At 37.9% G+C, this 25,672-nt stretch overlaps 1 long non-coding RNA gene across 1 annotated transcript; it reads left to right on the top strand.

Moving 5' to 3' along the window:
- LOC132131075 (uncharacterized) lies at positions 1-20,273 on the top strand. The gene is made up of 3 exons (XR_009428844.1): positions 1-125; positions 9,940-10,083; positions 19,977-20,273. It is a non-coding gene; the product is annotated as an uncharacterized LOC132131075 (long non-coding RNA).
- The last annotated feature ends 5,399 nt before the right edge of the window (positions 20,274-25,672 follow it).

Genomic DNA, 25,672 nt, shown 5'->3' with positions numbered 1-25,672 from the left:
AAGAGTGAGAAGTTAAACGCAAAGGTATCACGGCTCGCGCAACAGCAAGCAGCAGCTTTTACTGTAACCGCTCGGAGTTTCCCCGCGAATGCAAGAGGAACTCTTCGTCTCGAGCAGAATTAATGGTTAGTATCGATATGACTTTTTTAATTCTACGAAAAACACTTTGCAATACGCGTTTAGATGTTTATCGCAGTAGAGTTTTTAATCAGTTTTTGTTTTGATCTTTACAGACGTATTCTGCAATAACAAACGTTTAATGCTAGCCCGCTTATACATTTTTTTATTATTCTATAAATTATATTATATCATAAGACTATTTTATAGTACTGTCGGCTTTTTGTGAATTCTTACATGCTTCATGCTTAATTTTATTTAATTTTGATGCTTGTCTTTTCGCGAAACACACCTGTATTATGTTATGAACATTTTAAACCTAATGTAGTCCAGTGTAAACCCATTGACCCGTTAAGTCAATAGTTGTATTATTTCAGAAAATGTAATCTTTAAAAAAAAAAAAAAAAAGTTTTATTTTAATATTCAAAGGAGATTTATGTGAAAATCTGATGATGTTTGTCTGATTTTGTTTAATTTGACGCGTGCTGTAAAGTTGTGACAGCCGGTGACCTGTGTCAAACAGTTGTGTGTTTATTGATCTTATGCACATGCATGTTTAAATGGGGATCATAAGTATGAATAATCCTTGTATTAATATAAATTTACCATCTTGAGAGCTGGGAAAGCTGAGTTCAGAAAAAAAAGGTTTATTTAGGCTAGATCGCAAAGCAATGCAGTGAGACCTTGCAAGAGTGTTTGATGTCTGAGGGTCTACAGATGTTTTTAATTAGGACCTGTAAAAAAATCTGTTTGTCCTGTTCTCTGGGGCAATGCTTTGAAAAAAAGGGGAAAAAAGGGCAGGAGAACACAGAAAGTCACTTCAGTAGAGGATCGCCTAATCAAATTTTTATAGCATTTTCTCTTTTTTTTCCTTTCTCGCTACCCTCTCTCTCTCGGTTTCTTGATCCTGGTGAACGAGTTTCTCTTTGTCTGCTTCTTTGGAAACCACACCTCCCCCCAAAACGCAGCCGGCTCAGACACCTGAAGGCTAGACATAATGATCAACGCAGTCCTCATGAGTCTGGATGCCTGCCAGTTGTTTTCGCTCTTTTTTTTTTACTACTTTGTCTCTTCTTCTGTTTTTTCCTCTTGCATCTCTTGCCCTGCACAATCAGGGGCCAGCGTTCAGTGTTTGGTGCCAATATGCAGCATGTGAGGGGCCAACTATTCTGCAATGTATGGACCACGGAGAAAGAAATCTGGCACACATGCAAGGAGAAGCATAAACAACGTCTCCTTGTGTGTGTGTGTAAGCGGGAGTCTTTATTCAACGTGCTGTTCAAAATTACATTTGTTTTTTTGTTTTTGTTGTTTTTTTCCATACAAGCCCTGTCATTTTACAGTGCATCTTTTGCTTTAGTATAGAGCAAGGTTGGTTTACTACGATTGCTTTTCAGGATCCAAATAGCATGTTTTGTCACTCTTGGTTTTCTTTAATCTGTGGATTAGACAGAGCGTTGGATTCTCAGCTTGTTTAAGTGCTTTTTCTTTGTAAGATTAGGTTTAGCGCATGTGAAATAACATACAGTTAGGAATAATAATGCAAGAATGAACGTGCGATGAGGAAAGCTGAAGGATAGAGTTCTGGGTTGATAAAACAACCTTTTTGCACAGCATTCTGAACACTGTATTATAATTTGAAAAGAATTGTATGTTGAGGACTATTAGTCGACAAATGACTTTCTAAAAACCACCTTTTAGACAAAACAAATTTTAAAAAGGGAGGAAAAGCACAATTAATCTGTTTGTTGGATTTCAGTGCAGGGTTCTTATGTGTTTAATATGGCACTGAAAAAAATAGATGCTGATTTTTATTAATTTGAGTATTTTTTTATTATTATCATTATAGATATGCTTACAACACCTGAATCTCTATTACGTTGAACAGTGTCTGTTTCATCATATTTTTAAAAGCATCTTCCTGAATCAGTGTCCCAAAAATCGCCATTTTGTCTCTAGCTGGAGCACTTTGATTTGCTTGACGTGCAATATTTTGGATGTAGCCTGCTTGTGTTTTCTCACACAGCTCAGAGCCGACATGTTGGGAGTACAATGGCACTAAGTAGACGGCAGATCCTTTCTTTCTCGCTCTCCTCCTCTGCCATAAGCCTTTGAAGGGGCATAATAAAAGGTTCAATAGAAGCAACAAGCTGTTTTTTCTCTCCTCTCACATGTTCTTTGGGCATTCTACCTTCGCATGAATAGGAGGCCACTGAGACTCTCTGACAGAGGAAGGGTGTTTATTGAGGGCTAAAGGGCTCAATACAATCAGACAGCCTCACGTAGTGCACTGCACGGCTTGGGTGAGAGGCCATGGGCGTGTGTTCTCCCTACTGTCACAACCATCGACTTGAAACTATTTTTGGGCTGCAGAGGGAAAATTGTATAAAAAAAGCACATTGTGAATATAGATATCAAGTATGTTTTTTAGTAGATGTATTTTTGATCATCACAAGACTTTACTGGAGTTTATGGTTTCATGAAGAACCTTTAACATCCTTGGAATCTTTCCATTCCACAAAAGGTTCTTTATAGTGGAAGAAGGTACTTTAGATTGTTAAAATGTACTATGCACTAAGAAAAAATGGTTCTTTTAAGAACTGTTCAGCCCGAAGGAGCCCAAACTGGCATCTCTGTTTTTTGTTGTTGTTTTTTTAAGAGTATAAATCTAATTAATAATTCAACATTTTGAGGGACCAAAATAGAAGAGATTGTTAAATGATTATGTACCATCAACACAGATGAATTCTGGGAGTGGTTCGCTATGCTAATGAGCAGTTTTGCTTTTCAGTTGCAGCTTTCGTTTGCAATCCTTTGCACAGTATAGCTGACTTAAAAAAGAAAAAAGGAAAGAGTAACTGATTGTCTTTAATGTGTTTTTTTGGTAGTTTATGGGAGAAAATAAAACACATTAAACCACTACAAATCTTGGTCTTGACATGTCCCTCTCAATGTATAGGGTGGTTTAAAGAATAATTTGGCCCAAAATTAATCTTTTTAAAAATTTTAGAAATTTGCAGAAGAAAGACATTCAGGCAGAATTTTCTTCTAAATTTTAAGATTGAACCTTTCTGACATATCAAACAGCATCAGTAAAATGGGTTTATACTCTACAGATATCCCTCCTAAAAATGTCATTTTTTAATGAATATCTTCTTATGTAGCACACATAGCAGCTTTCAGTTCAGTATGCATAAAAATACTATCCATTATTTCAGCTATACTTAAACTAAACTGCATTAAAGGAAAATATGTAATAATATTTATTCTTGCTGAATTATAGGGTGGAATTTGAATGGAGGGTTCTTGACTTATTCCTCTCTTGCGCTCAGTGTGAAAATGCTTCGCCGGGTAGAGGTTAATTGTTTTTAGATCTTTATGTGTCAAGAGAAAATGGAGAAACTGGTGCATAATTGAGCTCCTGTTCATTTGAGTGATTATGGATTAATGCGCCTCTCCAAAGGAGAAAGACAGCGAGGGAAGAAGCGGAAAGAAAGGACGAAAAGACCCATGTCGTGAGCTGCAACCACAGGGGTTGTCTGGTCTTTTGAGAGCAAAAGGGAGTGGAGGCTTGTTTAGTCAGTGGCCCTTGGGGGCTTGACCTTTGACCTGTACTGTGCCCCTCTGTGCTCCAGGTGCAGGTCGGTTCTCCACGCTTTTTGTCACACACACACACTCCAGAGGCCTTTCGGGTAATGTTGCGTGATGCCTTTTTTATTTTTTGCTTGTATGAGTTGTATGAGGTGTGGCAGAGACCAAGAGGGTTGCGAAGGTGGGCGGAAGAACCTACTTTTTTGTAGTGTTTGTTAAAACAGCCTTGAAGTTGTTGTTGTCATGTATAATTATTACAGTGTTTAATAATGCCTGAGCAAATCACCTCAGGCAGTGATGATTGCTGCTTGATACTATTAATGTTCTTTAATAAAATGCCCGTGTGGGCCGAACCATCAGCGCAGCCCGGTAGTTAAGTGCTGTAAGGTTAATGAGGCAATTTACATACGTTCTGCCACCATCTGGATGCAGTAAGAGACAGCTGCTTGCTCTTATTTCATACTGTGTTTTGGGAGCTAACCTACAGAAATGTCATTCCAGTACATGCAGAGAGCTTGTTGAACACTTTTGACTTTGTCCCGTCAACACAGATGAATTTGCTATGCTAATGAACAGTTTTGCTTTTCAGTTGCAGTTTTCATTTGTAATCCCCCACACAGTAGCTGACTTAAAAAAAAAATGGAAAAAAGAGGTACTGATTTGTTTTTAATTAGTTTCTGAGTAGTGTGCGTGCTAAAAGTTCTTTATTTTTTTGCTTTAGCATGTGGTTATACATAAGGTTGCTTGTTATAATTAGTTGTGAACAAAACATCAAAAATACAAGAGCTTTTTAAAAAAAAGTCTAAGCTCATTGTACATGGCGTATACATGTTCAGATGAGTCTTTAATGGTTTTACAAGTCATTTATCACTGATTAAATGGCTGAAAGTGATCCAAAGAAGTAAAATGAGTACCACGCAAGATATGACTTACCATAACCTAGAGATCTAGGTCACCAGTTTTAAATCAGAAGCTCTTTCACTTAGTGGTTCTTTAGCTGGAAGAACACTTAAAATAAAATAAGAATTGTAGACCCCCTAACACGTTAGCTACCTCAAAACAATTATGTACCTGTATAGTTTTAAATAGTGCCCAAATGATCCTTCATTTGTAACTTTATACTGACATTCTCAAATTTTTACTGATCAATAATGTTGCTAGATGGTAATTTTGTTTTTATATCTTTAATTGGACAACTTCTTTTAGCTAAACTAAAATGCTAAGCTAAAAGGTTTGCTAGCTTAAGCTAAGAAGTTACATCATCAGTCAGTTCATTCAAGGTTGGTACTTTTCTGCAATTATAATGATTTATTTAAATCTGGTCTTAAGTCCTTCACCAATGGCATCGGTTTGAGAACTAAAGGTACTGTATGAAAGCCTTTGAAATTATGCTGTATCTTGTAGGCCAGCCAGCATTTTCAACAAACAATTTGCTTTACACCAATTGCAGTCGATATCTTTCCTTAACAGTGACAAGAATAAATGGTCTAGGGTTCAGCGGGCTTCCTTATATACAGATAATTTCATACTTCTTCCAAGGAGTGGACAAAGAACAGCCACTCTGCAATCGATAACCAAGTAAAAGAATGACAGAGGGCTGTTAAAGATTTGCAGTTTGGATCCGAAGTAGGTAGACACAACCAGGATCCCCTCCGACAACTGAAAGCAAATAACTGTTACTGTGCTATCTGTAAAATTGCAGAGATGGACCGTGAAAGGGGCAAGGCAAAACTGTGGAATGAGTGGATTCCTGCTGGCTTTGTTTCAGGCTAGGTAGACTAACGGGAGTTTAAGCAGCAAGTATCGAGGGCTCGCCCGCTGAAACCTGACAGCATTTTCTGACAGGCCGAGTGGAAGAGTGGAATTAATTCACTGTTGCCTCTATTTGCTGCTTGATTCTTCAAGCTTCTCTCAATCCCAGCGTTTTAAAAAATTATTCTACTCGCAAAAAACATTGTGTTAGATTTAGCGGACGTGTTTTTTCCAGTCAGTAGATAGAAATTAACTCTAATTGTCAGAAGCTCAATCCAAGATGAAAGCCGTCAAATGCGCAGTTTTGACAAATTCAGCATTTGTCCGGTTTTGTGGCTCTATCAAAGCAGAGCAGCACCAGGGAGCCTTTATTTGATGTCAGTTGTGCTGCAATCCGTAAAAGATATAGTATCATTTTATTGTTCGGCTGTCCCTCATTTTAAATCGAGACTCTGTTGTGTGATCCATTCAGTGCATTCCAGGGACCGGTCCAACTTTCAAGTTGCTGTTGATTCATTTAATGTCTTTGAACCCTGTTCATAAGTTTAGCAAAGTGAGCTAAAGACCTGCGAGCGGTGAACTTCAAAGCACTTCCATATTGTACTTATTACAAGAAGTGCATCCAAGCATTAGTGGTTCTCGTATCCAAAGCATTTATCCATAGCTAGCAGAAAGGAAGCTTAAATTGGCAAGCAATTTGGCGTCAACACTTTTTGCTACGTCTTGCAACATTTCCACAATGAATAAACCACCAGAAGGTTACTTTCTGTTATCTCTATGGTGGCACATGCCAAATTATTGGTTCATAGTGTGCAGCTGGGATTGCCAGTTTCATTATCAGGCTTTGTGTCTATTGCTTTCTGACCTTTCTGAGACAGTTTGAAAAATGTGCCATACACAAGAACATTGCAGTTTGTTCGATGTTGCTTGGGTACAGATGCCAGTTTGATGGATGTTTAATTGAGACATGGTGGACAATGAACTTGAAGCCCCCAAGGGACCACTCAATTAGTTTAGCACCACTGCTGAAGCCTCCCTGTTTTGTCAATTTGAGTACTGGGACTAGTAATCTCAAGAGGTTTTCATGGTCTGCTTACGAATGCATCCAAACTCCCTGTGGTCCTGCCCTGGTCACCTCCTAATTTGAGTTAAACAGTCCTTTTGAAGAAAAAAAACATATGTGCTGGAGTAAATTTGGTGTGTGACTATTGTCAAGCTTCCCCCTTTGACTTGTGGCATTGCCTTTGTTGGCATTTGCATTAGCATGGCTTCTGCTTGCACCTGAAGTCAAACCCACTTAGGGTGTAGTCATCAAATTTGAATTGTCATTGAAACATTTCAACATTTTCAACGTATTTCAACACTTCTTCCTAGTATAGAGCATTTACTTCTTTTCTCAGCTGCTGTATTGAATTTTATAATCCCCTAAGCCTTTGTGATCAAAAATGACAAAAAAGATTAGTTAAATATGTATATTATACTTCATGTATTGTTGTGATGTAATATGATAGATTTGGATAGGACAAAAGAGAGATGTTTTACAATCAGTATTATATGTCATTGTTTTAAAAATGCTTTTCAAATCCTTCCTGTGTTAAAGACCAATAATGTTAAGTACAATCTCGAATTATTCCACTCAATGTTTATCCAGGGATTGCGGAATCAGCACAACCACTACAGGAGTGCTCATCTTCAGTCCAAACATTTGTCTTGCTGCTCTACTCACGATTACAAATGGATCCGAATGATTTCTTTTGCGTTGTGGAAAAATGCTTATGATTTAAAACCTAATACATTACGTACATACTCAAAATAACATACTCTGTGCTAGTATGTGAAAGCAAACGCTTCGAGCTATGCAGACTTTGTACTCTCAGCATTGCCACAGTGGGAGCTGTAGTGAGCCTTGGCATGATCTGTGTTCTTCTACACACTCCTCATGTTTATATCTACAGTAGCTACCTGTGTATGTTTCTGACCTACTCATGCGCTTGGGATTTTGCATAAAGGCATAAGTCTAAAGACACAAGTCTAACATAAACAAGTGGAGGAAGTGAACATTATATGTTTCAAAGGGGATGTCTTATGCTATTTCATGCATTCTGACTTATTTACACTTCAAAAATTTGTATTCTTAGGCTAAACATGACCAAATTCTCCAAAATATTAATCGGACGTATGACAGCATATTTATGTGACAAATACACTCAGGGTTCGTACAAGTTTCTGAAAGTTTTTTCAGAGTATGGCTCTGTATTACATCATAAAGGGCGGAATTCCCTATATGGGCGCTTCTCCTGGAAGAGCGTGTGCATACATCAATCAGGGCGTGAGCAAGAGCACACCCATCAATGTGCTTCATTCGTTAATTTGTTAGCCATAGTTATTTTAAGTCAATAGAGTTTCGGTTCCCATTTTATTTGTCGATGTCACCTCTTGCAGATGACCACTACGAAAAAGCTTTGCATGCTTGTGACTCTTAAGCTCCGCTCACGGTACGCCTCCAGGAGCTTGGCTGTTTTTGGAGAGAAGCGTAAAGCTGTATCTGTCTTTTATTAATCTGATAAAGCTAAAGACTCTACAGGGATATGAATGATGCCATACTAATCTGTAGGTACTCAAGTCATGTTTAACATGAGATTGACAGAAACTGTGTATTATGTCCACTTTAAGGTTTTTAAGATGTTTAAAATCTGTCTGCATCTTTCCCAAAGTAAAGCGATACCATAAACACTGGCACAAGTAGCACTATGATGGGCCTTAACGTGAGATACGACATACTCTTGAAGTGTCAATTTGTTAACAGCTAGCTAGTTAGTACCTGAATAAAGTAATGGTTTTAAGTCATCATGAAATCAAAATGGACATTATTTTTAGTTATTGAGCAGTGTTCATTATAAATAATGCATCTATCTACATCACTATAAAAAAGTGCCCTGGTAATGTCTAATTAAAAACATTAACATCCTGCCCCCTTTGCAACAACATCTTTAATGACTTGAGTGATCGTAGCAATTAGCAAATTACAACAATCCAATCAATCCCCAATGGACAAAATGAAGATATACGTTACAATGAGGAAGAAAAGACGAACAGAAATAATGTTTCATTCCGACTTTAATGGCACAAACAGGTAACTCTGTCGGCCACTAGACTACTGACTACTTCCCCAAGATAAATGGCTACCATAAACATGGATATTAAAATAAAACAGACCATAAAATGACTATTTAAATTAAAACCAGGGAAATTATGGTTTCTTATGATCTAATGGTGAAGGGAACTGGGCCACAGGGGAAATAAAGGCGCATATATACAGGCTGAACGTCTTACTTGAATGTCTATCTTAGTAATGGGATGTTATGCAGATATTTAGAGGAAATTTCGGGTTGTAGTTGTGAGCGAACTCAGGGAAGCATACAACACTTTAGCCTTGGATGTTTTTTCAAACTGGATCCTAGAAAGTGATGCATAGCTGAATTATTGATTCTTAGTGTAAATCTACAGTATCTTAGTCTTTTTTTGGAGGGCTTGTACACTGACGGATGCTTCATCTCCTACCCCCTTTTGAAGCCCCCTCTGGTATTGCTGAATTGACAGAACTGCAGGAATGGTCAGAGCTTGAAAAGGAGAGACCCTCCCCGCTTCTCTCTCTCTCACTTTTCATGCTGTCTTTCCCACTCTCAGTTTTCGTGGAGCTTGTACAGGCATGCCTGTCAACCGAATGGATGGTGGATGGGGGGCGCCGAGAGAGGAGTGGTCTGGGGTGAACAAAGGAGCACTGTCACCGCTTTTCAGGGGTTCTGGGCTGTGCAGGGTGAGCGGAGAGCCAGGTGGGGGGTGGCGGGAATGGCAATTAAATATGAACGGGTGACCATTGAAACTGAACGTAGAGGAGGACAAGCATTGAGTGTTCAAATGTATAGCCAGCCTCGAAAGAGCTGTGGAAGCTTTATGTTTGTCATTCATTGTGCAATATTTGCCTCACCCTTTATCTGTGCAGCTGTGGCCTAAAAAAAAAAAGAAAGAGGGAGAGAGTGTTGAATAGCTGCACAGCTGCTGGCGATTTGATGAGCGTTTATTACCACTACAGAGTCATCCTCTTATGCTGAAGTCACCTCTCCACACAGTGTAATATAGAGCAGGGCAGGGCAAATGTTTGATTTGTCAAGCCTTGATCATCCTTTTAGGGCAAAAAACACAGCTGGTAGTCGCACAGTCATGACTCTGATGACTGGGAGGTGTTGTACTGTCAGGACCTTTCTCCATAATACCCTTTGTACATCTGGCGGGTGCTGCGGGAAAGATAACGAAAAGGATTTGAATGTAATGATTGGAATCCGCAACCTCATCTCATCTTGTCAAATTGAGTTTTTTAAATGAAATGCACTGCCTTCTGCTTTCGCCTGACTTTAGACAGTTCCATCTGGTGAAATGATTTCCTTATCGTTCTTCCTTCCCCCCCTCTGTATTTCATAGGGTATCAAGACACCAGAAGCAGTGCTAGAGCGAAGGAAAAGATGCAGTGTTGGGAGTATTTTAACCTAGCCTGGTTCTTCTGGCGACTTGACAGAGCTCAGCCACCGAAGTCAGACCACTATGGGCCGAAGCTGACCGATAAAGGTAACGTATTTACCTCTTAGGAGTTGTGGTGAAATTGAAATGCACATTCTGTGTCCTCAAATGGCTGCTCAGCAGAGTCTGCAAACGTGCATGTGTGTGTGTGTTGGGCATTTTGCCATGTGATCCAGGTGCAGAACATGTCGTTTCGTCTCTGGCTCATCCTGCACACTCAGGCGTCAGTTCCTTGACTGATTATCTGTGCCTTCATCTAACCTCGTCATGTTAAACCGACATCTGAGACTCCCTGTATTTTACTCACTGCAATTACCTCACCGCAAGGCAATATGACTACTATTATGAGATAGTCTGGAACAATATGTCATCTTTAGGGTTAAGAGATGCAGCACAAGAATTTAATTTTGAAATATAGCTATTCCAAAACTTTGCTGACAATGAAGATGTCTGGAATTATGTAAAAGTTAGTTTGCAGGTATTCTAAAAGAGTGACCATTAAAGTGTAACTAAACCCCTGGTCAGAGCCTGACTCCACCCACTGACAATATTTGAAAAATGCTGAAAAGTGAGCAGATCACAGCGGAGAGAGAGGGGACGAACCTAGGGCGGGGCTGAGCGAGAGCGGCGTGAACCTGAGACCCGCAGTGACGGATTGATTGACAGCTGCTGTCAGAGACGCTAAAATGGAGAGTGACTGTAATGACGCAAGTAGCTTTGCAACAGAGAGATCATTTGAAGTAGAGGACTTTTCTCACCTACCTTCACCTGAAGTGGAGGATGTCGAGGTGTCTGTTCATATCAATTCGAGCAACTGGCTCAAACTGCGGTCTTAACTCCCACATCACTTCACTTTTCAGCGCGAGCTGTGGAGAAGCCCATCTCCACCTCCATTGTGTTGGAGAAGCAAGCCCGTGTAAAATGCAGTTTGCACACTCCAGCTCTAGGCGGGAACTCACGGTCTTCCAGGCCAAGTGCATGCAACCACTGGCGCCTAATTTTAAAGTCTGCTGGAAAACTATGCAGTCCAGCAGTGCTGTCACAACCAGCAACTCACCTACGTACCATCCTGACCACTGTACTAAATACAGATAAATCTACGCTAACTTGAAGATCTAAATAACTATATAATTGATATGCTAAATAGATGCTATAATAGTCTATCCTGATCGTTTCAATACTCGCAATTCCAACTCCTGACTCACTACAGTGATTTTGAGGGAACAAGATGGTTTTATACTGCCAAGGGCGTGGTAGCTCGTACCAAGGGGCGTGGTGAGCTGGAAACTGCTTACGTCACCTGCCACCGCTTATGTCACTTGCCACCGCAACATCCAATAGGAAAACTCAACTGCAGTAGCCACCGTTCAACCTGAAGAGGGCAGCACTCAGACGTTTTTACACCATATATTGTAGAATTAAAACACTTTATACTCAAATGTCAAAAAAGTTACTTGAATCAATGAACAGCACTAATAAAGCCCCATTCTTATAGATCATTAACTAAAAAAAGTTGGTTTAGGGTTTAGTTACTCTTTAAACACGAGCATGCAGTTATTTGTAGCTACAGCAAGGAACAGTTTAACCAAATCACTGCCCTTTATATTGTTCCAAAACAGTGGGCTTTTTTTTGGCTGAATGCAAAATAAACATTTAGGGATAATCTTTATAGTGAACATGTCTTTTGGACCCAAAAAACCACCATGAAGTATCATAAAATTGATCCAAACGACTGAATAGTCTTCTGATGCCATATGCTTCAAAGATTTAAGTTCTTATTCACTGAAAACTCTTGTCGCTGGTTGGAAGTATTGACACCAAACAGGATGTAGTGTACAGCGTTACTTTTACAGTGCTTTTAAAAACATTACAGACAGTTGTTGTGTAAAAAGCGGTGCAAAATAACAGCGTGATGGTTCTGGAATGACATGAAGGTGAGTAAATAATGACAGAATTTAGTTTTTCTGTGCATTGCTCATTTAAATGTTGCTTGTGTGCAATTATTTTTTTTTTTTATACAGCTCTGCCCTTAAATCCAAAAAGATCATAGTTACTCATCAGCCGTTTTATTTAAAGTGTTTTCTTTCTCCAGGGCCAAAACTGTTGCATTGTGCTGCCAGTTAGTATTCCCAAAACAAACTCTCAGCCACTTCGTCTAAGAGTATTCTTTATCCAAACTAAAAGCTTGAGTAAATTATCTCTAGTCTGTCAAGTGGTCAGACAGAGACTGGCCCTGTAGGATTATAGGTAACACGGATAGAAAAGCTTGATGGCCAGAAGGCTATAATTTCTTCCTTCTCTATCCCCCATTGGACCCTCCCTCGCTCTCGTCCGTTGTAAAAGTCTCAGCATACTTTGCCGGGAGACTAGTTAAAAACACTGGCTGTCTCTTTTTCAAGCAGACACTTTCTATATTTCCTTATTTCCCCGCTCCGCCCTGTTGTAGACCTCCACACGCCTCAACAAGTGTTTGAAAGCTACTTTTATTCCCTCTGGCGACTACCTCTCCAGCTGTTGTCTTCCTGGATGTGATTCACTCAGCCGTTTGAGTCCTTTTCTCTCGCACCTCAGCCTCATCCTCTCCTGCTGTGTTAACAACACACCTCCAGCCTTTGACTACTGTTGCATGGCGGGTGAATCCAACTGAAAGCTCCCTCCAAATAAGTGAGACTGGACACGGGGGTTGGGGTCTGTTATTGAAAGCATTAATTGAGAATGCTAAAACTCTGCCATTTTAGATATTTCTCTTACGTATTTGTAAGAGTTCTGCCTCAAGTCTTCACTCCCATGCTGGGAAGCCCCAAGGTGCACTCACCCTATTCTACGCACCCAGCAGGAGGGTAGCAGCTAGCATGCTAGCTGGTTTTTGCGAAGCTAACGGTGCATTTCATGGCGTATAAGCAGACATGGCCCTTTTATAGGTTTATAAAATCACACTGCAGCGGGACGGCTAACGTTGTCCTGTGGTAATTGGCACAAACTTGGTGGGTTTTAGACCTGTCAAGGAGGATTTTAGGGACGGTTGAACAAAATGGCAGAGTGCTGAATTTATATAAACGCCTGATTACTTACAGTTACGTATTTGGTTCTTCGTATTTGCTTGTAGTATCTCTGTAGTATCACTCTGTAAGTACGTTTATATGCGCTTTTTGCATAGTTGCGCTAAAGTCTTTGTCTTTCTGTTAAAGTTGATGAGATGTTAATAATGTTTAAATAATGTTCTAATCACAACAAGAAAAGTGGACATTTCAGCTTTTTAGAAATACTTCAAAACAGTGTTCCCACAACATTTTTATAATCTACGATGGTTAACTGCTTCAGCACCACAGGCTGAAGTGTTCCTATAGCTCAACTGGCTAGCATGGTGCTAGCAACGACATGGTCATAGGGCCAAATGTATATCTTAAATGCACTGCAAGTCGTTTTGGATAAAAACACAGATTATAAATGTAAACATTATAGCACATGTGCTAACCCTTAGCCTGTGTTGCATATTCATAATTTAGTACTGGAAAATAGAACTGAATATTGTCTGGAAATTGTGTATATTTTTGTAAGTGGGAGGATAGTTAACCTGCTACTTTACAGCATGCTAAATGAGCGTGTTTCCCGGGCCTGTGATAATTAGGTAGCTGGACTACAGGACCTGAGCGATAGTTACCGGCATGAAATCTGGACAGCTTTGCTACCTCCGAGAGCAGTGCCAGGCCCACAGGCACTTGACCAGAGAGAGATTATCTGGCCTTTCGTTCCTACCTGCCTGCCAATGTAAGCACAGCCAACCATTTCACTTATCACCGGAGGTAAAAAACCACTGGCGAACCACATTGTGTCTTTATCTTGGTGGTTCGTACTGTAGCGTTTGAAATGATCGTAGCATTTTAGGCAAACCTAGATGGAATCTGAGAATGTTATTCCTACTAAGTTCACGAACACTTGAAATCCTCGGCTCTGTGGAGGCTTGTTTTGGACACAGTGGTGTTCAGTACATTCCCGACTTGTTTCTTTCATAACGTGCTGAATCTTCAGATGGACTGAAAGCACTTTAGAGCCCAGGGTTTGCGAAGGGATAAAAGACTCTTCACATGACTGTGTTTATAGAAAGACCTGGAAAATCTCCTCAATATGGGTCCTTTCTGTAGCAACTTTGTGTACATTCATACCCATGCTTGCCTTATACACAAGGAAACTGCCATGTCTTTTTGAACTAGATATTGATATTCTCCATATAAATCAAGCACTAGGTCAAGATGTCTAGTCCAAACAAGCAACACTGTAATCCAAAACTGATAAAACGAACAATGCTACAACAGGCCCTCCTTGCCCGTAATGCTTTTAGAGAGATAAATGGTCTCAAAGAGATTAAGTCGGTACAACCACGAGCCAAAGCGGTATAAAATGTGCTCATCACACTCAATTTGCCTAGCAAATTTGTAGCCGTTAATGCTGCTGTGGGAAAATATATTGAGTTACTTACCACCTTGTGTCTTTGCAGCCCAGGAGCTGCTCACGCGAGTTCAGGGTCATTACCCTCGCTGTCAATGACAAATGGAGCTTGATAGCATCTGCGCTTAGCTACAATGGAAACAGATTAATACCTCGGGGTGAAACTTTGCATATTATGAAGGGGAAGGAGGGGGCGATCGCACCCTTTTCTGTTTTCTTTCGGCGTCCCGTGTTTTGCAGCCTGAATAGTTGCTGCTCTTAAATGAGCTCGTTTTATGGGATCATTTGAAGATTTCGAGGGGAAACAGTTTGTTTGGATATGCTAAGAAGATGAATGTTTCTAAGACAAAAGATGAATCATTAAAGTGTGGGGGGAAGCCTATGTTCTCCTGCTACCCTGCACTTTGCCTCCTGCTTCGTGACTGTCCCTGATATTGTCATTGTAAATTACAGACTATCAGAGGCCATGGAGCGTCTTGTTTTAGGAGTCTTTTGTTACAGCGTCTCCGAATTTATGATGTCCTTTCATCTTAAAAACTTACCTCTGAATGCTCCTGCTTACAAGCCATAACATTTCTTACCTCAAAGGTGTTTACGTTGTGCTTGTAGGCCTGTGAATTTCATAGATGCTTTTATATAAAGCAACTTATATTTATTGTATGTTGTTTTTTAGTATATTTACCAGTGTGGGAATTGAACCCACGACCTTGGAACACACAATACAGGTTTACAAATAAAAATTGCTACCTCGCAGATGTGTTTTTTTAGCCCTGAAAATGTTTACACATTAATCGTATAACCTTGTTTTTTAGTTCTGAGCCTTTCTCTCAGATTTCTGTAGGTTTGTTATAGATAAAATTGAAGATGGTAGTAATTTTATCTTGGAAAATGCCATTGTAAATGCTGAAAATATCTATTTTCGATATATGGTTTAGGGGGGGTAATAGCTGGTTTTCACTGTGTCGAATTTGTACTCGGTATAAATCTTGAAGCACAAATGATGGAGATAACTGCTGTTATGTCGACGTACTTTCAAGTCAATGACACTCCCAGAAGATGGAGACATTTAAAACATCTAAGGCCTTGTTTAGACCGCTAATCTGGGTGGTCCAGAGCTTGGGGGACAAGTTACAACTGGTTAACACCACAATAAAGTCTAGAAAAAAATTAATGGGTATGTATGGAGGCTGATCTGCAGAAGTCATGCCACTGTGTAGATATTTGAGGTTTTAAATGTTTAATTAAAACATTAAAATCGTCTCAGTTTCATGCATTGACATTGATGTTATTAAATGATATGTATTTCTAGTCTGTTGTGCACTGTAAGGTTTCAGAGCAGTTTGTGGGTGGTCCTTGTTTAGGTTTCTGGCTTGTGCATATATTAGCTTGTGGAAGACTATTGCAAATCGCAAACCACAAGAAGTTTCCAAAATAAAAATGTTCCTCAAGTTGTCAAGTAGATGAAAGCTTGGAAAATGAAACCGGATGACTTAATATTATTCAATTCAGTGCTTCACATGGGTGTTGGAGTTGTAGACATCTGTGATTTGAACAGATTAAACAGATCTTTATTAAAACTGATTTTAGGGGTTTCAGTGTGCCTGGAGAGCTAATAATTCATAAGACAGATTTAGATTCTCAAATGTTTCTCCCATACTGTGATGAGATTAAATGATGGAGACTTCCGTCGTCTTCCATTTTTATCCTACAATTAAAAAAAGGCTCAGATTTGTCAAGATACCAAAGTCTGCTGTCGACATTTATAATTATAAATGCTATAATTGTAAATGTTTATAAATTTGAGCAATTATAATTAATTTCATAATTTAAAATGATCAAACTATGTAACAGTATAGAGCTGATCTTGATTATAGTATGTCAACAATTGTCCTAGTTTTCTTCTTCTGGTGTGGAAACATCAAATGTGTAGCTGATTTATTACATCTGAGCTCTTACAGAGAAAGATCTGAGCAAAAACAAATCCTTTGGTTCAACTTTTGGTTTAATTTTTGGTCAGGATCAATTTATTTATTTTTTTATTAGAAAACAAGCAATATATTGACTTGTCATTTCTACAGCTTCAGTAGATTTAATTTCTTAATTATTTTTCAGACAGATTTTATGCCAAAATACAAATTAGTTTGATTAGATACACTACCTTTGAAATTAAACAAAGAAATATTAAAAACTTATATTATCATTATTGCTGTCCTAACTATGCATTTAAATGTATAACATGTTTAAATGTAAACTTCGCCCTTAATTTGTCTCCAGGTAAAAAGCTAGTTTTGCCCTCAGTGTTTCAGAATGAATTGATGTAGTTTCAGCTCTTGTCTCTCAGGTGCTCTTTGTATCCTACAGCGCCGTAGAGACTTGCATGTTTCACATGTTGTCAGTCTCCTTGGCTCCTTTCTTTTCATCTTCTGTCTCTGCTACATGTGAGATTGGCCATCACTGTGTTCTCACATATACCTGGCATTTGAGATATCGAAGGTTGACTGCCATCTGTCCTAGCAGGCTAACACAGACGTTTCTCACTCAGGTGAAGCCTCTTGGCTCTGAGCAGCTTTATCTGTGACACACAGAGGCAGAATGTGTTAAAGGACCACACAAGGAAATAGTTCAGTCTTTTGAAATTGTATCTTTAACCCACCTATATTTTGAATGTTTTGTTTCAACGTGCAGCTGCAGTTTCTTCAAAAGCTGCTTGTAATTTTGAATAGGGAGAATCCATTTGACTGAATTGCAATTGTTTATGCAAATTATGGTTGAATCGGTTGAATTTGCAAATGCTACTGTACCTAATTGATAAGAACAGATATAACTTACCACTGCTACCTAGTAGCATTCAAATTAGAATCATGTGATTCATTGCAAGTGGTAGTGTTGTCAAAAGACCCGGTACTTCTGTACCAAGTCGGTACTAAAAAAAAATTTATGTGACGGTACCAGGTTTCTTTAAGTACCGGTGGTACCGAGATCCCGTTCAAACCCGGTTCAGCGCTATGATTTCCGCGCTACGTGTTCTGCGCGTCTCTGTGTGAATTAATGAATGGCAGAGACGTGCGGGTTTGTTTACTACATAGACTGAAGCGCATGACGCTTGCATTAATTTCAGCATCTGAGCTTCAGAGTTCTCTCTCCATCAAGCGATCTGAACTTTTCAGTTCATCTCAATGGACGCACAGCGCACCTGTAATTGATGCTCTGTAAACTCTTTGTGAGGACGCACGACTCACCGTCGCTTTACCTGTTTTTTTACTTTTACTTTTTTTTGTTTCTCACACATGCAAAGAGAGAGAGAGCGAGAGTCTTACCACGCTGAATCGACACGCTATATGTAAACTATTCTTTGTTGTCTTCTCCAGTCAAAATAATGGAGTTCATATAGGATTATTCATATTTATTTTCGAACAAGCAGAAGACATACCGGTTTCTCCGGTAGTGGGCGGAGCTAATGTGCAAATGGCAATTTCATTGGCTGGCGCTGATTTCTTACCGTCCCTGTTTTGATTTCAGCAAATCATTTTGACCGAACGCAGACAACGTGATTAATATTCATGAACCCAGCAGCTCATCAATTCATAGTGCATTGTATATACATTAGTATGATACTAGAATTAGTAGTAGTATTATCTTTTAATAATAATTAATATGATCTATTACCATTTTTTTACAGAAACCCTCAATGACCAAAAATATCTTAAGCATCACCACCAGTCTTAAGTTCAGTTAAAATGACAAATATGCATTCATTAGGCCTAAAAGTAAATTTTTACATAAAGGCATTGTGCTAGAAATATTACTATTATTTAGTAAAATGTATGTGATACTGCTACTACTGTTGAAAAAAAAATGATAATACTTTATTTTTTAAAGAAATAAATCACAATATTTCTTCCATGATTTAATTTTAATAGCAAATCCCCTTTATTTACCAAAAATAAAATGTGTTTAAATTTCATAAATTAAAAGACAAATTAAATTTGGGTGAAACTTGTTTACTGTTTTTACTGTTTTTATATAACTTGTAGAAAAACTTTAAACACAGTTGTAAATAAGTATAAAGAATGGCATTGGTTTTATTTTTAGTGCTAAAAAGTTATTTTTATTTTTAATTAGCATATTTTTGTGTTTTGCTTTGGTACCGAAATTGGTACCGAGAACCGTGGATTTTCACTGGTATCGGTACCGAATACTGAAATTTTGGTACCGTGACAACACTAGCAAGTGGTTATTTTCAAACTTCCTTTAATACTATTGTGCGATACATTGCTAGACCACTAGGCTAATTATTTATGGTCTCAAATCACACTGCAAAAATAAATAATTGTTTAATTTATTTAGTTGTTTAAATATCTTTTTCATTTTCATCTTTTTATCTTTTGGATACATTCATTTTAATTTCATTTTTATCTTTTTCATTTTTCAGGCATTTATTTCTGTCTCATTTTTATGTTTAATTTTGTTCATTCATTTATTTTAGTTTCATTTTGGAGCTGTTATTGAATTATTTGTATCTTTATTTATTTGTTTAATTTCAATTCATTTGTATTTTCATTCATTCATTAATTCATTTTCATCTATTTTTTATATTGCTTTGTTTAAGTTATTTTAATTTCCTTTGTATATTTGTTTTATTTATTCGTTCATTCTTTTTCAACTCATTTTGATTCATATGTATTTTTCATCAATCATTAACTTCATTTTCATTTCGATTTATATCTTTTATTGATTTTTTGTCTTATTTTTACATTCATTTTCATTTAATTTGTTTCATTAATACATCCATTCATTTATTGTCATCCCACTTTATATTTTATATTTATTCAATCATTTATTTTAATTATATATGTAGGCCTATCTTTTTCATTCATTCATTCATTCATTCATTTTCATAAAATCTTTATCTTTTATATTTATGTATTCATTCATTTTCATTTCTTGTCATTTTATTTATTCATTCATTCATTTTCATTATCTTTCATATTTATTTATCTTTTTAACAAATAATATTATCTTATCTGAGATATTATGACTTGTTTTCAGAGAATATATCTTTTTGAAGGAAGTTTACTTTTCTTGCCTCACTGGCAAATTGTTTAAGCATAACTCTAACAAAATGTTTCAGAATTTAATAAAGCAGAACACCTGCCAAAAGTTCACGGGCTTCCCTCAGACTGACCCCTCCAAGTGTAGAATTTGTACACATCGTGAGTGTTTGCAAAAGGAAGTCCAGAAGTCTTTCAACTTCTTTTCAAAGTGCTTGGAGAAATCCTTCAGGTCCTCCACGCCCTTCAATGATTTGTAAGAAAAAGAAAAATGACCCAAAATGCACCGGCTCCTCGTGCACTTTTTCTTCTAAACCACAGATATGTGGCTTAAATCTCCTCAGTCTATTAAAATATCATTCTTCTACTATATATTATGAAAGTGATTTGCCCGAAAGAGGCCATTTTGTTAAATGTTTTCCTCTCTCTCCCCATCTCTCTCAGGTCCAGACATGAAGGAGACAGGGTCTTGTCTGTAGCATCTCACAATGAGAAGAGCTTTCAGCGTGTCGCGAGGTAATTACTCTCCTTGAGGGAGGGCGAAATCTTTTTATTGTAATTATGTCAGAGAAATGAAGAAGCCTGCTTGTGAGATCCTCAAACATTGTCTCAACGTATTTGGGGGGAGATTTTCCTTAGTTATGTGTGTACATAATACCCCAACATCACATTCCCAGCCAGCTATCACATTCACTTGTGTTTAGACCGTCAGGATAATGATGTGCTAACTCTTGTGAAACTGTATCGTAATGTGTGTGTGTGTGTGTGTGTGTGTGTGTGTGGGGTGTGGGGGGGGGGGGGGGGTTTACAATGAAATCCGTGGCCCCATACACTCGACGGCGACCGTTCCATCCACACAATAGAAAAATATCCTGCTTCTCTCCATAACAACAGTCCTGCTGAAGTGGCAGGATTAGAGCATGCCAGTCCTGGCCAGGGGTTGCCATGGGAAAGAACCTCCCTTATTCTGGATCTGTTTTCCATTTACTCGGCCGGTCGGGGATCGAGGTTTTATGTGCTTACACTATCAATGTTTGGCCCATTAATTCACATCTGCAATTATAATGTCCAATTAGAGGCCAGGTTGTCTTGCCTTTGTGTTACGAAGTCAGAGGGGGTTGGAAATTAGCGTAAATTTGGACTGGAAGGGGCATCGGCTTGTATTGTGATTATGTTGTGCCCAATAGCAATTAAGTGATGGTAGGGTAGTAAAGATTGCTAAAAGAAATCAAGGAGAGTCACAACATGAACACAGGAATTGAGGGACTGGAACGCCACATGAAGGTACAGTAATGTTCGGAACAGAAATCGCAGCTCTAACGAAAATAATCCTCGTTTTACTACAGTAATCATGGTCTAGCTATGGTTTTTGGAGAAAACTGTAGTAACTACAAAAATAACCATAGTTTTACTACAGTGATCATGGTCTAACTATGGCTTTTGTAGAAACAGTATAGTGACTACAAAAATAACCATGGTTTTACTACTGCAATTGCAGTAATACCATAGGAATACAACATGGCCATGGTTTTACTACAGTAACTATGGTCTAAATATACTTTTGTAGAAAAACCATGGTAACTACAAAAATATCATGATTTTATTAGAGTAATCATGGTCTATTATTTTTGTAGAAAAGCTATATTAGCTGCAAAAATAATAATGGTTTAACAGCAACATTTACTGTAAAACAATAAAAACTACAAATATGATCCATGGTTTTATTACAGCATCTAGAGCTTAACTATGGTTTGTAGTAAAACCATAGTAAATGCAAAACTGATTATGGTTTTACTATGAGAGTGACTCATTTATACAGTGGAAGCAGTTCATTTATTAAACTATTTTATCATTAGCACTATTATTAAACTTTGTGCCATCAAAAATACAGTCAAATATTATGTACTACATCTTAGGATATGCAGTGAGATCCGAAAGTCTGACAAGACATTGAAAATCTATGATTTTTCTTTAATTTTTCCTGTTTAGTTAAACCAAGGTTTTATTGAAGCCTAGAGGTTTATTGACATTTTCTCTCTCCACAATACCTACTGTTTGAATAAAAATAGCCAAAAAAGCACACGTGTGTATATAATCTCTCATCGAAGGTGTTAAGATCGCAGTGGTAGAGGCTGCCAAGCTGCGCGGCGCAGGCCTCTGAGGAAACCAGCACACAGCAGTAAATAATCCAGAAAAATGATTGTGTCTACAGTGGAGGAGGTGGGAGACTAACGAGCCCACTGTTACTCATACTGTCATTAGCTTCCTGCTCTCTAAGAGCCTCCCACATCTCACTTGAGGGAAATTTAAATACAAGTAGCGCAGAACATGCACCTAGTGCATCTTCTACTCTGCTAGCTTAGCCGCTAATGTTGTGTTTTTTAATCTTAGCTCTGTTAGCATGAAATAGCATGACTGCTAATCTTTAAGAAAACATTTTGGTTCCAGTATGTTTTTCTTATGGTTTTCTTTACATTTGTTTTGTATGTCTTTATTCTCACACACACACACACACACACACACACACACACACACACACATATATATATATATATATATGTGTGTGTGTGTGTATGTGTGAGAACTTAACATAGCTTCTATTAGTTTTTATTGCGCCAAAAAAAGCTGTTTTAACATAACAACAGTACAGCTCCCACTTTGGACTGTTAGCATAGAAATATCACAGTTGCTTCAAGCAACATGTATCCAATAAATATGCATTCATTGCATTCTTAATACATTTTTCACATGACTACTTAAAGATTTTCAGTAAGATTTTAGACTTTTTAGCTCCCTCCAGTAATTTAACGAGCAGATTGGTTCTTTGAAGACTTGCAGTTTATTGAATGGTTTTTCTTCTGGACAAACATCTAACTCAATATGCCGTGAGAGTCCATTGGCTGCTTATTACTGCAGGTGAACTTCCATCTTGTGACCTCTTCAGTAACTTTAGATGACTAGAAGAACTTCATTAAACATTATATTGTAGAACACTCTGTTTCTTAACATGTGGTGCAGACTTAGAGTCACTATGGCTGCTTGTCATAATAAAAGTCTCTACTAAAACAGCTCTTTCCTAAGCAGTTTCAAATTAAAAGTCTTTAGCAGAACACTTGGAAATAATTAAATAAGCATTAAATATAAACTGATTTAATATTCAGTTCCAATTAACATAACTTTTTAGAAGTTAGCTTTTACCTCTTGTCACTTTATCACATAATTTATTTTTCAAAAGGGCACTTTTAACATAACAATGAGACTTCCTTATTTTCCCTATTTCGTCTCCTCCTTATACAGGTTTTTTTTTTTTTTTACATGCTGTGACATTGCAAGATGGTGTTTATGCAAGCAACCGCAGTTAAAATCTATCTTATAATGTTTCACAATCCCAAAAATTTGTGAAACAGACCAAAAAAATGTCATGAATTCAGATGTCCATGATGGAACGATTTTCAAGGTTATTGAGATGCTATCCTAGCATGCTAATATATATCCACAATGCTATTTTGTATGAAATCTTTGTGCATCTTTTTGACAGGCCTGTGGGCTTCCTGTTTGTCAGTAAGCTTCAGTTGGCCATTCAAACACACACAGTTTTTTTTGGACTTTGAACGGCTGCATGTCTGGTATACATCAGTGTAGATATTTTTGTCTGCCTGATATGTGAGGAAGCCATGTTTTTCAGTATCACCAAAGCATGCAATTAGAAGCAGTGGCATATGTATGTGTGCGATGTCCTCCTCCTTCGTCCTGATAGAGGCCTCTTGTGTGAAGATCTTACAGACCCAATTACTGTAATTATGATGATCAAAGTGAGGGTGTTGAAGAGAAGAGAGCGGCAGTTAAGTCAAAGTGTGGCAAAGTATGTGTGTGTGTATCATTTGCGTGGGGGTAGGGGTGTGGTTAGCTGTTTGATTCACACCCATCATCTGTTTAATGTACAGATTTGTTTTCACCACTCTCAATCTCTTTCTTTATGTGTGTGTGGGTGTATGTGTGGGTGTCTTGGCAGTTTCAAAAGTTGGTTCAGCAGATACACTGGATGAGGTGGGAGGCCAAATCACTCCTGGAGACTTATCCTGTCCTGCACCACTGTAAAGGTAAGCGTTAATGTTCAGATGACAAAGGACACATAATATGTATACTGGCTTAAAGAGATTCAAATGAAAGATGAAAATTCTGATTACTCACCATCAAGTTGTTCCAAATCTAAAATCTGTACGAGTTTCTGTCTTCAGTTGAACACACAAAATATATATGTTGAAGAATGTTGGTAACCAAACAGTTTCTAGTCCTCATTGACTTATATAAAAAATACAATGGAAGTCAGTGGCTAACAGCATCTGTTTGGTTACCAACATTTTTTTTTTTAAATGCATACAGGTTTGGAACAACATGGGGTGAGTAAATGATGACAGTATTTAATTTTTTTGGAGAACTATCCCTTTAAAGGTGCACTCATTATTTTTCCCCCTTGTTAAAAGTTATACACAAAAAGAAATAGTACTTAACAAATATTATGAAACAGTAAAAAGTAAATGTGATTTTAAAAGACATAATCAGTAGCCCAATAAAAGCTTTTTTATTTTACATGGAGTGGGTCGCCTCATGGAGGCTACCACTTTAAGACATTTTTTCCTGCTGAAAACTAGTTATTTTAACCATCCTATTATTGCAAACTTTCAATTGCTGAATATATTAATCATAGTGAACTATGAAAACGTTTAATGTTATTAGTAACAAAATATTTTGGTTTCACATCATGCTACATCCATAACACTAGATGTCAGTATGTCATGTTAGAAATTGCGACTAGCACAATATAAACCAAAGAAATACTAAGCGTGCCTTTAAAGTATCTGCTTTTTTCTCATCTTTTGAATAAACTTAAGATAATAGTTCTTATAATGGATCCTTTTCAGTATTTATTGAATAATAAATTATAAGTTTCATATAAATATGCAACAGATCTTCCATATAACATCTGTTCTCTTTTTTTGTTTCCTTTTTTTGCTTTCTCTGTCTATTACTGCTTTCACTTGGATTAAGGGCAGATGCAAGATATAGATACTGAATTTAATCATTTTTTTACAGCAAGACTGTGTTTGCTTTATAGTCATGTTAGCAAGACTGTGTTTGTTAAAAGCCATTACCAATGATGACATGTCTGTCAACTCTATTTTTAATCACTTGTATATTCACTTAGCAACAACTTCTGTATTGTATTTTCAAATGAAAAATAATATTGAACTGGAAAAAATGTTGTGCGGGGCTTGATTTAATAGCGAAGAAGTGATCAAATATCATTGGTTCATATGTTCGCCCCTCCCATATTGCCTTGGTTACATCAGCAAAAAATATTTCAGTGCTATTACATCTCAACTAAAGATTATAAAAACTGTAAATGTAATTGTACATTTTTAATAATGCACAATAAGACAAAGGGGAGTAAATACAGTCAATTGTTTTGTTATGTTTTCAAACCATCAAAAGGGCATATAAGTTTGAGAGCAGAATTCATTGTGTTGTATTTTGGAGTAGGTGACCTGTCTTATGTCCTTCCAGCATAGAGAGGTGGGATGCACCCACCCGCTGCTTGCCTTGTCTCCACAGTGACCTCTGCGCAGACTGTCAAGTCGACTCACCATCAGGCCACTGTTTGCCTCAGTGAACATTCAACGCTGTCGGTGAGTTTAAGCTAAATAGAAAAAAAACCATCGACCGTTGATTGTACCCTGCGGCCGAGCCCTACCGAGCCTCGTGTCTCCCCACCGCCGGCAAAGACGAATTCTAGCATGGACTCCTGGAGACACAACGGTTTTGTCTTCCAACACTACTGGCAGCCTCGGACGGTGCCTGAAAAGTTTGACTTTGAAAACTACAACAAAAGGTCACAATCAACATTCATTGCTGTCGGTGGGTTGGACAGTTAAAGAAAGCTCACTGAACAATGAATGCAACTGTGTCCCAGATTTCCTTCTCGCAAAGTGCCATCGGATATAAATATTAACTGACAGAGCTGGATATACTCATTTGCTCATCTGAGTTTGTTTGTGGCTCTTCGACTGAGAACACCATGTCAAAGGCCCCTTTAAGGCCAATGAATGTTTCATTTGTATAATAAATAAAGACAAGACCTA

This window comes from Carassius carassius, chromosome 48 (genome assembly GCF_963082965.1).
Source record: "Carassius carassius chromosome 48, fCarCar2.1, whole genome shotgun sequence".
NCBI lineage: Eukaryota > Metazoa > Chordata > Actinopteri > Cypriniformes > Cyprinidae > Carassius > Carassius carassius.
The sequence above is the reverse complement of the archived record's forward strand: the minus strand, read 5'-3'. Positions and strand labels throughout refer to the sequence as shown.